This window comes from Galeopterus variegatus, unplaced genomic scaffold, assembly GCF_000696425.1.
Source record: "Galeopterus variegatus unplaced genomic scaffold, G_variegatus-3.0.2 Scaffold1297, whole genome shotgun sequence".
In the NCBI taxonomy this organism is placed as follows: domain Eukaryota; kingdom Metazoa; phylum Chordata; class Mammalia; order Dermoptera; family Cynocephalidae; genus Galeopterus; species Galeopterus variegatus.
This window is the reverse complement of record NW_007727408.1, coordinates 320310-332030: the sequence shown is the minus strand read 5'-3', so window position 1 is coordinate 332030 and position 11721 is coordinate 320310.

The window sequence follows — 11721 nt, the reverse complement described above, 5'->3', positions numbered from 1 at the left end:
AGTGAGCGGGAACCGGTCTGTATGTGGGATCCGAACCCTCGGGCGGGAGCACTGCCGCGCTTCCCAAGGGGCGCACTTATCCAGTGCGCCACCGGGCCGGCCCTTAACAACTGGTTTTGTGACACAGAAAATTTGCTCTCAGTTTCTCAGATTGAGTTTGACTGTTATTTAGGCTATAACGTAAAAATGTGTGATCATTTTAACTTGAGAACTGCAAAGTTACCTTTCTATGGAAACACAATAGGTATATTGAATAAGTTTTTTGAGTAGGAAAAGCAGGAAAAATAAGGCATTTATTTTGTACCGTACACCCTTTTCCTGAATCTACTTAATGCTTCTGCTTTTTCTTTTTAAATTTAGAGCTTTGAGAATTCTAACCAAAGTAGCCTTGATCATTTTCAAGTTGCTTTAACCTTGAATCTTTTAAGGGGGTTGGGTTAATTTTATCCTGAAGTCTGCCTAGTTTATTACTTATTATATAAGAACTAGTTTAGACTCTGCATCCTTATTTGTTAGATGAATTATGAGAATGATTAGATTTTTGAATCATAGATAAACTGGAATTATTCCTATGAATTTTGTTTCACAAATAAGATAACTTTAAAATTATTGGGGGAGTATAGTATAGATCAGAATTTCTGTATTGGGTAGAGGTGGAGTAGGGGAAACAGAATAGGAAAAAGTTACCAGGCCCCTCTTTTTTGGGCAGCTAGCCAGTATGGATCCAAACCCTTGACCTTGGTGGTGTTGGCACCATGGTCTCCCAAGTGAGCTAACCACCAAGCCCAGCCTCTCTTATTAATAGTCTTTTTCCCTTTGTTTTTGTTTTGATAGCTATTCAAAATCGTAATCCTGTGTGGTATCAAGCCCTGACTCATGGTCTTAATGAAGAACAACGAAAACAGTTACAGGACATAGCAACTCTGGCCGATCAGAGAAGAGCAGCCCATGGTATGTTAATTGACCATAACCCTCTTTAATGCACTTAATGACTATACAGATTTAAAATTTTATAAAAGGATTAAAATTTTATAAAAGGTATAGTTGTTGCAAATGATAGGAATTAACTATAATCTGATGGATTTAATATAAGAGAAAGGAGTTTTGTCTTTGGCTGCAGTTAACTGATTTTTAAATGTGGCTGAAAACTACTTTCAGTGTGTAGTAGCTTTAATAAGATTGTTTAAGCTCACAGTGATGGTTTGATAGTAGTAGGTTCTATTAAAAAGTAAAAATTTTAAATTACAAAGTATCTTTTTTCTCAGTAGTATGTTAAAGAAAATACCAAACATGTCTTTTCATTTTTAAACATTTCAGTATACATTTTTTTTTTCCTTTTTGTCTTTTTTTCGTGTCCGGCAATGGATCGCAACCGTCAGTGTTGCACCCGTACCGGACCGGGACTGGCAACGGGATCGCAACCCTCGGTGTCGCGCCCGCACCTCGCTCAGCCAGTGAGCGGGAACCGGTCTATATGTGGGATCCGAACCCTCGGCGGGAGCGCCACCACACTCCCAAGCAGCACACTGTAGCAGTGCGCCACTGGGCCGGCCCTAAACATTTCAGTATACATTTTTTAAAAATACATTTTAGGTTATATACAGCCTTAGAGATGGGACCTTATTGATGTATTTGACTCAAAATAGATAGGATATTTGAAGATATTTTAACAATGGGAAGTGAAAAGTAACTAACAGGTGTACAGCATACAACAGGAGAGATTATCTTCTCCATATAGTGTATGACACCCACCCCCCACCCCCTCACCCCCATTTAGAACAGAGACCACCTTTGGAACTTCCTGGCTATTGGTGGTTAAGCTATTGGCTTGTTAATGTCTTTATCAATTCCTTATTTCCCCCCAAAGTAGCAAGATGATCAGATACCGTATTAAAATTTCACTTATTTGTTTTTCTAGAGTCCAAAATGATTGAGAAGCATGGAGGATACAAATTCAGTGCTCCTGTTGTGCCAAGTTCTTTCAATTTTGGAGGCCCAGCACCAGGGATGAATTGAGTTATCACTTTCTTTCCTGCTGTGTGATTGTAGTGAAGAGCTTGTGTTCCTCCTAGTAGTGGTTACAGAACTGGTTCATGTTATCTTCTCTAAACTAATTGATCAATAGATGGACAAAAAAACTCAGGAGGTGGGACCTGATCATGCAACCTGGCACTGGAAAAGAAACCAGAGGGATTTGGGGGTGGGGTGGGGAGTGACTTAGGGGAGGTATTTTCTTTATTTTTTGAAGAAAGTAAGATCCTGACTCTGAAGCTTAAAGTGACACTGTGGAAAACTGAAACGAGGGTATGTCATGAAGGCAGCTTTTCTTTTTCTGAGGAAAAAATAGGCATGGGCTACAGGACTATTTACAATGTCTCATTTACAGTATAAACTCAAAGGTAGATGTAATTTTTACACCTATGAGTATTTGTCAGATTTCTGTCTCTTCCTTACCATTTGGTATCTATTCTTTATATGTAAATAAGATAAGGTAATCTGATAGCCTTATTAAATGTTCATTTTCATTCATCAGAGATTGTTCCTATGTAGATTATTGGACATTTATTGTAGCACTACATAACTGATTAAAAAAATCTGTAAATGAATTAGCACTTTCATATTGAAACAAGCCTGCTAGCCTATGTATAAAATAGCAAAATGTTTGCTGTTTATAAAAGGGATGTAATGGGGTGGGGGGTATGGGTAATTTCAAGTTATTAATTTAAAAATGAACTAGCAATTTTGTACCTGGTGACTTTGTGGTGCACTCACCTCTGATAAGTGACTTGAATTCGGTATGTAAAAAGGGGTTAGTGATATTTCATTGCTGCTAAAAATGGCAACTCCCTCTGTGTCCTGTTTTTTTTTAAAGCTCTCAGTGTGCAAGTGGCTATTTGGATGTAAGACCTTACTGTCAAAAATAAGAAAGGTGGTATCTGAAGCATGTAAATTGGATATAAAGTTCTACTCTTTAAGAGTTGATCTAAGAGTATGACTAATCATCTATATATGCAATCTCTTAAAATAATTTAATTGGGCTATTACATTTTGATTTGATTGCAGTTTTTTCCTAATTATAAATTTTTTTTTCCTCATTGGCCTGTTTTTATCCTGTACCTAGAAAGAGTGCAAAGTGCACACTTAAAATTTGACATTTAACAACTGCCCCCTCCTCTTTTCCCATCTCCTCTATCCCTCCCTCTCGTTGTTTGTAGTATCTGACCTTAATAGATGGGCTAAAGGCACATGGTTCCCTCCAAAAACCACTATTATTACCACTGCACAAACAAGCCAGCAACAAGACAGTGGAGAGAGGTTGACTTGCTTTCCTCTCTTCCTAACTGCATGCTGGAAAAATAAGCCTTTATTGATCTTAAACATCTGTCAGATGAGTCGTACATTGGGCTATTTTTTATATATGTGTATACACACAATATTTCAAATTGAAAGCAACATCTCAATGGATTCAAAACTATTACATGCTGTTGTCTAAAACAGATTAGAAAATTTATAACTGTAAAAATGAAATGCACATATTGATATTTAAAATGCATAATTAAGAAAACCTGTTGGTGTTGTGTTTTTCTTGTATACCAATGATTAAGCCACTACTGTTGGCACTGTTTGGTTTTTCTATTTTAACACTGAAGGAGTGAAAGTATTTCCTATATTTATGAATTTACTACTAAAATCTTGGCAAAAGAGAAAAAACTGTTAAAAATGTGTGAGTGAAAACTGTTAATCAAGTGTGTTTTTACTTTCTTCCCCCCAGGTTGGATACCAACTGTATACCCTAGGTTGCTTAAGAGAATTTCACTATTATATAAAATCAATAAAATAAAAATGGAGTAGCTGTATATATGCAACATTGTGTACAGAGGGGAGATACTGAATAGTATTAAAGAAACGTTCTCATCTTCCTTTACCTTTTGTCCCAAAATACCTAGTCTACTTTTCAAAATTTCAAGTCTTCATTGCTCTTTGAATAATGCCAATTTTCACATTATTGTTATTGGAACACCATATCTAATAAAGATTCTAGTTATTCCCATGCACAGTATGAAAATTCTCATTTGCTGAGGTTTTAAGAAAATAAAATGGCATATCTTTGAGAACAAGTTTTATTGTCTCTGTGGCACAGAATCCAAACTAATCTCCATTTACAAATTTTAACTTGAAATGAGACCTTATAATTAAACTATTTATTTATTTATTTATATTTTTATTTTTTTCCTTTTTGTCTTTTTTCGTGACCGGTAAGGGATCGCAACCCTCGGTGTCGCGCCCACACCGCGCTCAGCCAGTGAGCCGGAACCGGTCTCCACATGGGATCCGAACCCTCGGCAGGAGCGCCACTGGGCCAGCCCGGGATAATGAATCTTAATGTGTATCTGTTTCTAGATAAGGCTGCAGGATTTTTGGAAGACTTTTTGAGTGTATTTATAATCTTGTAATTAGTTGCACACAGACTTTAAAAAAAACAAATACAGCTTTTCCCAGTTCTACTACCCTATAACTTATTATTTTTTTTTATTTATAAAAATTCTGATTGTTTATGGGTTTTGGTATTTTTGTTAATGGCAGACATTGACATAAAATCACTTTTTTGTAGATTTAAGCCATTCACTTTTTTAAAACCTATCAGTATTAAATAAAGGAAGATAATCTTTTTCTCTGCAGATAATAAAATCATGACTGCTATACTCTGGAAGAAATGAGAGTATAGAGCAGGAGTGGTTAAATCACAACCCTGTGGCCATATGCTGCTATTCAGTCCCAGAAGCAAGCATGAAGAAGAAGGCATTGAGATATCAATATGACTAAACTATGTTTTTGGTAAGCATAATAGACATTCCGTAAGTGTAAAATGAACGACCTAAAATTATATTAAAACGTCAGTTATAAAACGGTCAGTTTTGTTCTATGTAATTTAAATTTTGATAAAAATTATCCATGACCATGTATCAGTGTCCATACTGAATTCCAGCTTTTACCCTTAGTTTAGTTGGCCTCCACTGCAATAGCACTTCATACTTTGGCTCGTGGTAAAAAGAGGTTGCATGGCAGTTTACATGGAAGGTTCTCTTGAAGATAGTACTGTAATCTCTATTGGGGGAAAGGGAAGATTTATCTAAATAAATCAGACCCCTAAGCTAGAGAAGGCTCTTCCTAAGAAAATAGAGATTCTTTAATAAGATTTGAGTTGACCTGGTGATCCAAAGACCAGCATTAACAGCAGCTTAAACAGCATGTTTCTCCAAAGGTCTCCTGGACTGCTGGCTAGATGGCATAGCTAGTTAAAGTGATCCCATGCTGTTATAGGCCCCTCATTCTTTATGTGTATTACATGGTCCAAGATAGCTTATCACTGGGCCGGCCCAGTGGCGCACTGCTACAGTGCGCCGCTTGGGAGTGCAGTGGCGCTCCTGCCGAGGGTTCGGATCCCACGTACAGACCGGTTCCCGCTCACTGGCTGAGCGAGGTGTGGGAGCAACACCGAAGGTTGCGATCCCGTTGCCGGTCCCGGTCCGGTGCGGGCGCGACACTGAGGGTTGCGACCCGTTGCTGGACATGAAAAAAGACAAAAAGGAAAAAAAAAAAAGATAGCTTATCACTACATAGACTTCAAATAAATCAAAAGTGATGCAGTAGTATATCCCTGTCCTTTAGGGAGCAGTACAGCAAGCTGTGAACACTGCTGCCTCTTACAACTTATTCATATGACCATGCCTACAAAAGAAACTGGGCAATGCAGTTTTTAAAATGGGGAGCCAAGTACCCAGATAGAAATCCTTTATTTTAGCACATGGCGGGGGGGGGGGATAAATAAGTAATTTTTGTGTGAGATAATCATCCCCCTCCAGGTTTTTTAAACACCAGATGATAATTCACCTTTATATGGATTCTGCTTTCATATAGAGCTTGAAATTTTTCAATTAGAGTGAATATATTCCCCACATTTAAATGCTTCCTATCAGAGCCTTTTAGCATTTACTTTAAAATCCTTTTAACAAGCTCAACAAACTAGAAAGATGGAACTTTTCTCAATCTGACAAAAGGCACCTACCAAAATCCTAAATCAACAGATGACATAATCATATATAGAAAACCCTAAGGATTTCTATATATGAAGTTTACACACACAAAATGACTTAAAGGTTGCAGGATACAAGATCAATATACAAAAATAGGTTGTATTTCTATAGAGCAGCAATAAATGAACTGAAAGTGAAATTAAGAAAATTCGGTTTACAACAGCATTAAAATACTTATGAAAACGCTAAGTTTATACACTGAAGACCACAAAACAATGTTGAAAGAAGAGCTAAATAAATAGAAAGACATTCCATGTTATGAGTTGGAAGGTAATATTATGAGGATGGCAACATTCCCCAAATTGACCTGCAGATAACGGTGTAATCCCTATTAACCCTGTTACCTTTTTTGCAGCAACTCACAAGCTTATCCTAAAGTTTGTAAGGAATAGCCAAAAGAATCTTGAAAAAACATGATTTAGTGATCACAATAGTGTGGTACTGGCATAAGCATAAACCAATGGGATAAGATAGAGTCCAGAAAAAAGACCCTTACACTTGTGGCTAATTTACTTCCAACACGAGTGTCAAGATGATTCAGTGTAAGAGAATAATCTTCAACAAATTGCTCTGAGACACAGGATAACTACATGCAAAAGCTTGAAATTGGTCCCTTACTGTGCATCATACACACAAATTAACTAAAATGCACCAAGGATCTAAATGTAAGACTTCAAACTATATAATTCTTGAGAAAAAACACAGGCCTAAATCTTCATGACACTGGATTAGGCAACAGTTTTCTTAGATACAACACCAAAGCACTAGCAGCAAAGATATGAGCAACAAAAGGAAAAAATGGGTAAATTGGATTTCATCAAAATTTAAAATTTGGGGGGCCGACCCCGTGGCACACTCAGGAGAGTACGGTGCTGGGAGCGCAGTAGCGCTCCCGCAGCGGGTTCGGATCCTATATAGGGATGGCCGGTGCGCTCACTGGCTGAGCGCAGTGCGGCCGGTCACAAAAAAGACATTAAAAAAAATTTAAATTTGGGCTTCAAAGGACACTTTCAAGAAAGTGGAAAGACAAACCACAAAATGGGAGAATATATGTGTAAATCACATATCTATCTGACAAGGGGCTAGTAGCCAGAATAAAGAACTACAACTCAGCAAAAAGGCAACCCAATTAAAAATGAGCAAAGAATCTGAGTAGACATTTCTCCGAAGATATACAAAAAGCCAGCATCACAGGAAAAGATGGGGAGTGACTGCTAGTGTGTATGGGGTTTCTTTGGGGGTGATGAAAATGTTTTGGATTAGATAGTGGTAATGGTTGCATACAACCTTATGAATATACTGAAAACCACTGAAATGTACACTTTTTTTTTTTCCTTTTTGTCTTTTTTCGTGACTGGTAACGGGATCGCAACCCTCGGTGTCGCGCCCGTACCACAACTGGCAACGGGATCGCAACCCTCGGTGTTGCGCCTGCACCGCGCTCAACCAGTAAGCGGACCGGTCTCTATATGGGATCTGAACCCTCGGAGGGAGCACCGCCGCACTCCCAAGCCCCGCACTCTACCGAGTGCGCCACCGGGCTGGCCAGAAATGTACACTTTAAAATGGTGGATTTTGTGGTATATGAATTATATCTTAAAAAGTAATTTTTAGGCTTTTGGTTAGAGTATGGTACTGATAACACCAAAGGTCAAGGGTTTGAATTCCCATACCAGCCAGCCACCAAAATAATAATTTTCAGTTTTCTTAAAAGTCTCAAACGTGTTTGGTTAATGTTCTCTAAAAAGTAACGTGAAATGTTTGTTACACATTTAATACAAGTTAAGAAGAGTTATGCTTATAGTTAGGCAGCTATCTGCATCCTGATGGGAAAAAAAGAGATTGTATTCTCCCAAATATTTTGTTTTTCCATTCATTTTGTTTTCTAAATTCCATTACCCTATAGGACAAGCCCTACCTGGTGCCAAGATCAAGGGAGGAAAAAAAACCTTATACTTTTATTTTCTTATACATGTTGCATCTCTATCTTTTATTACAACACAAAATATTAAGAATTTAAGACAGCCAAACCTGCCCTTCCCCTCCAAATCTTATAGCATTTAGTCTTCTATAAAATGATACCAGTCATGTTGCTTATTTGGAAATGTGAGCTTAACTTTAAAAAAAAAAACAATAAAAATACTGGCTGTGTTCTAACTTTGTCTCAAGTGTTTTATGTATATTAATAAACTATTGGTTTTCTTTTTGTCTGGAATGTTCTACGTAGTAATCAGAAGCCAAAATGATAGCTAGAATACTGTGGAGATAGCCAATTTCAAAGGAACACCTGGAATCTTTAGGGACTTTAGAGATAACATTTTGTAAATTAAGGGTATATTTTCCTCCTAGTTTGCCATTAACTAAACCTAATATACATTAATCACAATTGGTAAACTTTGGAGCTTATTATTTGAGGGACACAAGTTGGGTGATATTTTCAAAGATGAAATAAATGGGGTTAAGATGTAGTCCAGGTTTAGAGAATTAATAAAACTGAAAATTTGCATTCATGCTGGAATTATTATAGGCCAACTTGAAATGAGGGAAATCATGCAATTAGCCACTAACAAAACATTAGCAGTTGAATTATGCCTACAGATATGTCAACATATATACTGAGAACAACATATCTAAGATTGGAAAGGAACATTTTAAGTAACGTAATCATACAATACTTCCAAAAAGTATGTTCTACTGAAACCTTGATTAACAATTAGTTCACTAACAATTAGGTTCAATAGTCACTTTCAGTGTGGAAGCTGAGTCAGGAGATTAAGATTCTTAACTCAGAGTCCATGAGTCCCACGAAGTTACAAACTTTTTAGTTTATTTGCTTACAGTTTTCACCAGAATCTGAAAGGAGTGGTCAAAGTGCTTAAGAAACAACCATAAAGTGAAATTGGAGAGAGAGGGACTAACATTTATTAAGCATCTGATAAGCACTGTTTTTTCATCTACATTATAAAACCTCCAAATTGCATTGCAAAATAGGTGGTTTTACCTTACAGATGAGGTAACAGGTTCTGAGACAATGACATCTATAGCCACAGCTCCCAATGGAGAGCAAGCCACTGGTTTGGTCTTAAATCCTTCAGGTTTAAAAAAATCTACAAATCCACGATAAGAAAACAAATATATTACAAAAATAATTTAATAAATTAAAGTAACCTATAATTCCTTTCCCCAGAGATAACTTTTTAAGAATCTAAAGCATCATTTCTCTACCTTTTTTTTTCTATACATATACTACGTTAATGATTATGTCATTGTATAAATATGCCAAAGTCAACCAATTCTCCAGAAAGTTTTGAGTTACTGAAATATTTCTGAAGGGGCCTATAAATAAGTTAGCTCTTAATTGGGGAAATGGCCCAGCTGTATTTAAGAGCCTTGACTAGCATTGATTGGCAGTGAAACATTTTCAAGCAATTAATTTAACAGGATGTAATAAGATATAAGGGAGGGGAGGTGATTTGAGAAAAATCTTAAGATTATGGATAGCCCTGAATACTATGTACACTTGAACTGTGTTCTATAGTCACTAGTAAATACTGTTAACACAAGGTTTCATTGATTACCTGTGACAAAATCAGAATTAAGGTTTCTCTCTGAGTCAGATTAGAATTATAGCATCCCATCTTACCATCACCACCATTCAACTTTTACAACCATTCCAATAGACTGTAGGATACAAAGATGTCCTGTAATTGCGATTTACAATTACACAGTGATTTTAAAATTTCTTCTGAGATTCTGTATTACAGTGTTTTCATGAGTAGCCTGGAACGCATGGGACTTAACTGCATAAGAATACTTTGGTTAAAAAACACTTCTGATTATAAAACACAAATACAACATCCGGAAGGTACAGAAAGTATAAATTAAAACCCCTTGTTTTTCATCTGAGCTCTTCTCCGTAACAAAAGCAATCAATTAATTGGGTAAAAGACTATTTTAAATGAGCAGAATCCTTTAGTTTCAAGTAACCCGATCCAATTTTATGTCCCTTTTTTTTCTAAAGGCCTAAAAGGTCAGCAGAACTACTTTAAATTTCTAAATATGCGTTCAAACGAAGCCCAAATAAAGTCCTGTTTTCCTTCGAATGCAGTTTCGGTACCAATTACGCAACTATGCTTTGGTTAGGGTCAGCCTAACCAAAGAAAGGGCAAGGTTACAACCTCAAACTGGACTCAATTGTAAATCAAAACATTTTAACTATCCTCACGTACAGGGCCGGCTATCTTTATCATCTTTTTTATTTATCCCCCTATCCATCCCATAATAGACTGAAATGCAAGACATCAAACATCATCCTGCTCTCTCCAGTTTTTATAAGCAGGACCCAAATCTGTTACAGCGGGCCACCCTCATCATTCTCTTAGTAATTCACTTACTTCTACACCTGGCATGCTCTATTTAACAAATCTTAAGTCTACACACTTTTTCTCATCTTGCCTTGGCCTGGTTGCCAAGGCATATATTTACAGAATGCCTCCAGAAATTACCAGTATTTCCAATGGTTTAGAAAAAGGTTGAGTTAATCTATAAGAAACATTACCACAAACACCACAGCTAATTTGTACGCATTCTTAATAAAGGTCTAGAGAGCCCTACTTAATTCTTTCCCCACTCTTTTGACATTTAGTTCGCGACACACAAGAGGGAAAGAACTTAAAAAAGAACGTAGCGACACCATTTCAGACGACTAAAAACTGAGAGCCGAAACTACGTGAAAGCACAAAACCATCCGCAGTGTGTCCCAGCGGAGTCCACGACAACTGCCCCGTGGCCAAGCCCCGCCGGAGTTTCTGCAGGAGCGGAAGGCTCACCCTCCCACCGCATGTGATGCCCCCGGCGACGGGGGAAGCGCAGGCAGGCTTGGAAGCCAGTCACGGGCATACAGCAGCTCTCGGGAAAGCAGAGCCCTCGCCCAAGACCAGGGGCCTCAGCCGGCACTGAGAGCCCCCAGGGAGCGGTCAAGTCTCCCATCCTGTCCTACTCCTCCCTTCCACTTCCTCCCCAACGGGACGATATTCGGCAATCGCTAGACAAAGCTCATCCGGTCTCCACAACGCGCTCCGACAAGCCCACCGGGAGATTCAAGACCGCCTCCTCGCCCCTGTGGGGAAAATGGCGCCCTTCACCCCTTCTCTCTCTCGGGTAATGACAAGGACCAGCCTCCCTCCCTCGCTACAAAATGGCGCCCGCTGCTGGGGCCCCAGAATCGGCATAATTCACTTGTCAGTGTGGCGGTGTGAGTCTGGGATGAGCCGTTGTGCTAACCAGTCAGACGCAGGAGCTTTGATTCCGCATTTTGCGTAAGCCACTCAGGCGCGTGCTGTAAGGCCAGGAGTGGCTGACATCCCGCGGAGGGGGAGTGCGTAAGGAGGTTTCATTTCACGTCGGCTAAATTTGGGCCAATGGCAAGCAGGAAGCAGCCAGTGAGTGACGTAATGGCAGCCCAATGGGGGATGAGGGCGGGCCTCAGACACACTATGCGGGTTGCGGGGCGTGGGGGCCGGACGGCTGTTTCCTGTCCTGGTGCATGGTGGTCGGACGAAGGAATTGTTGGAAAATTTTCTCGGAGGTTCGTATATAAATGTGTTTTTACCCAGTGTCGCGATTT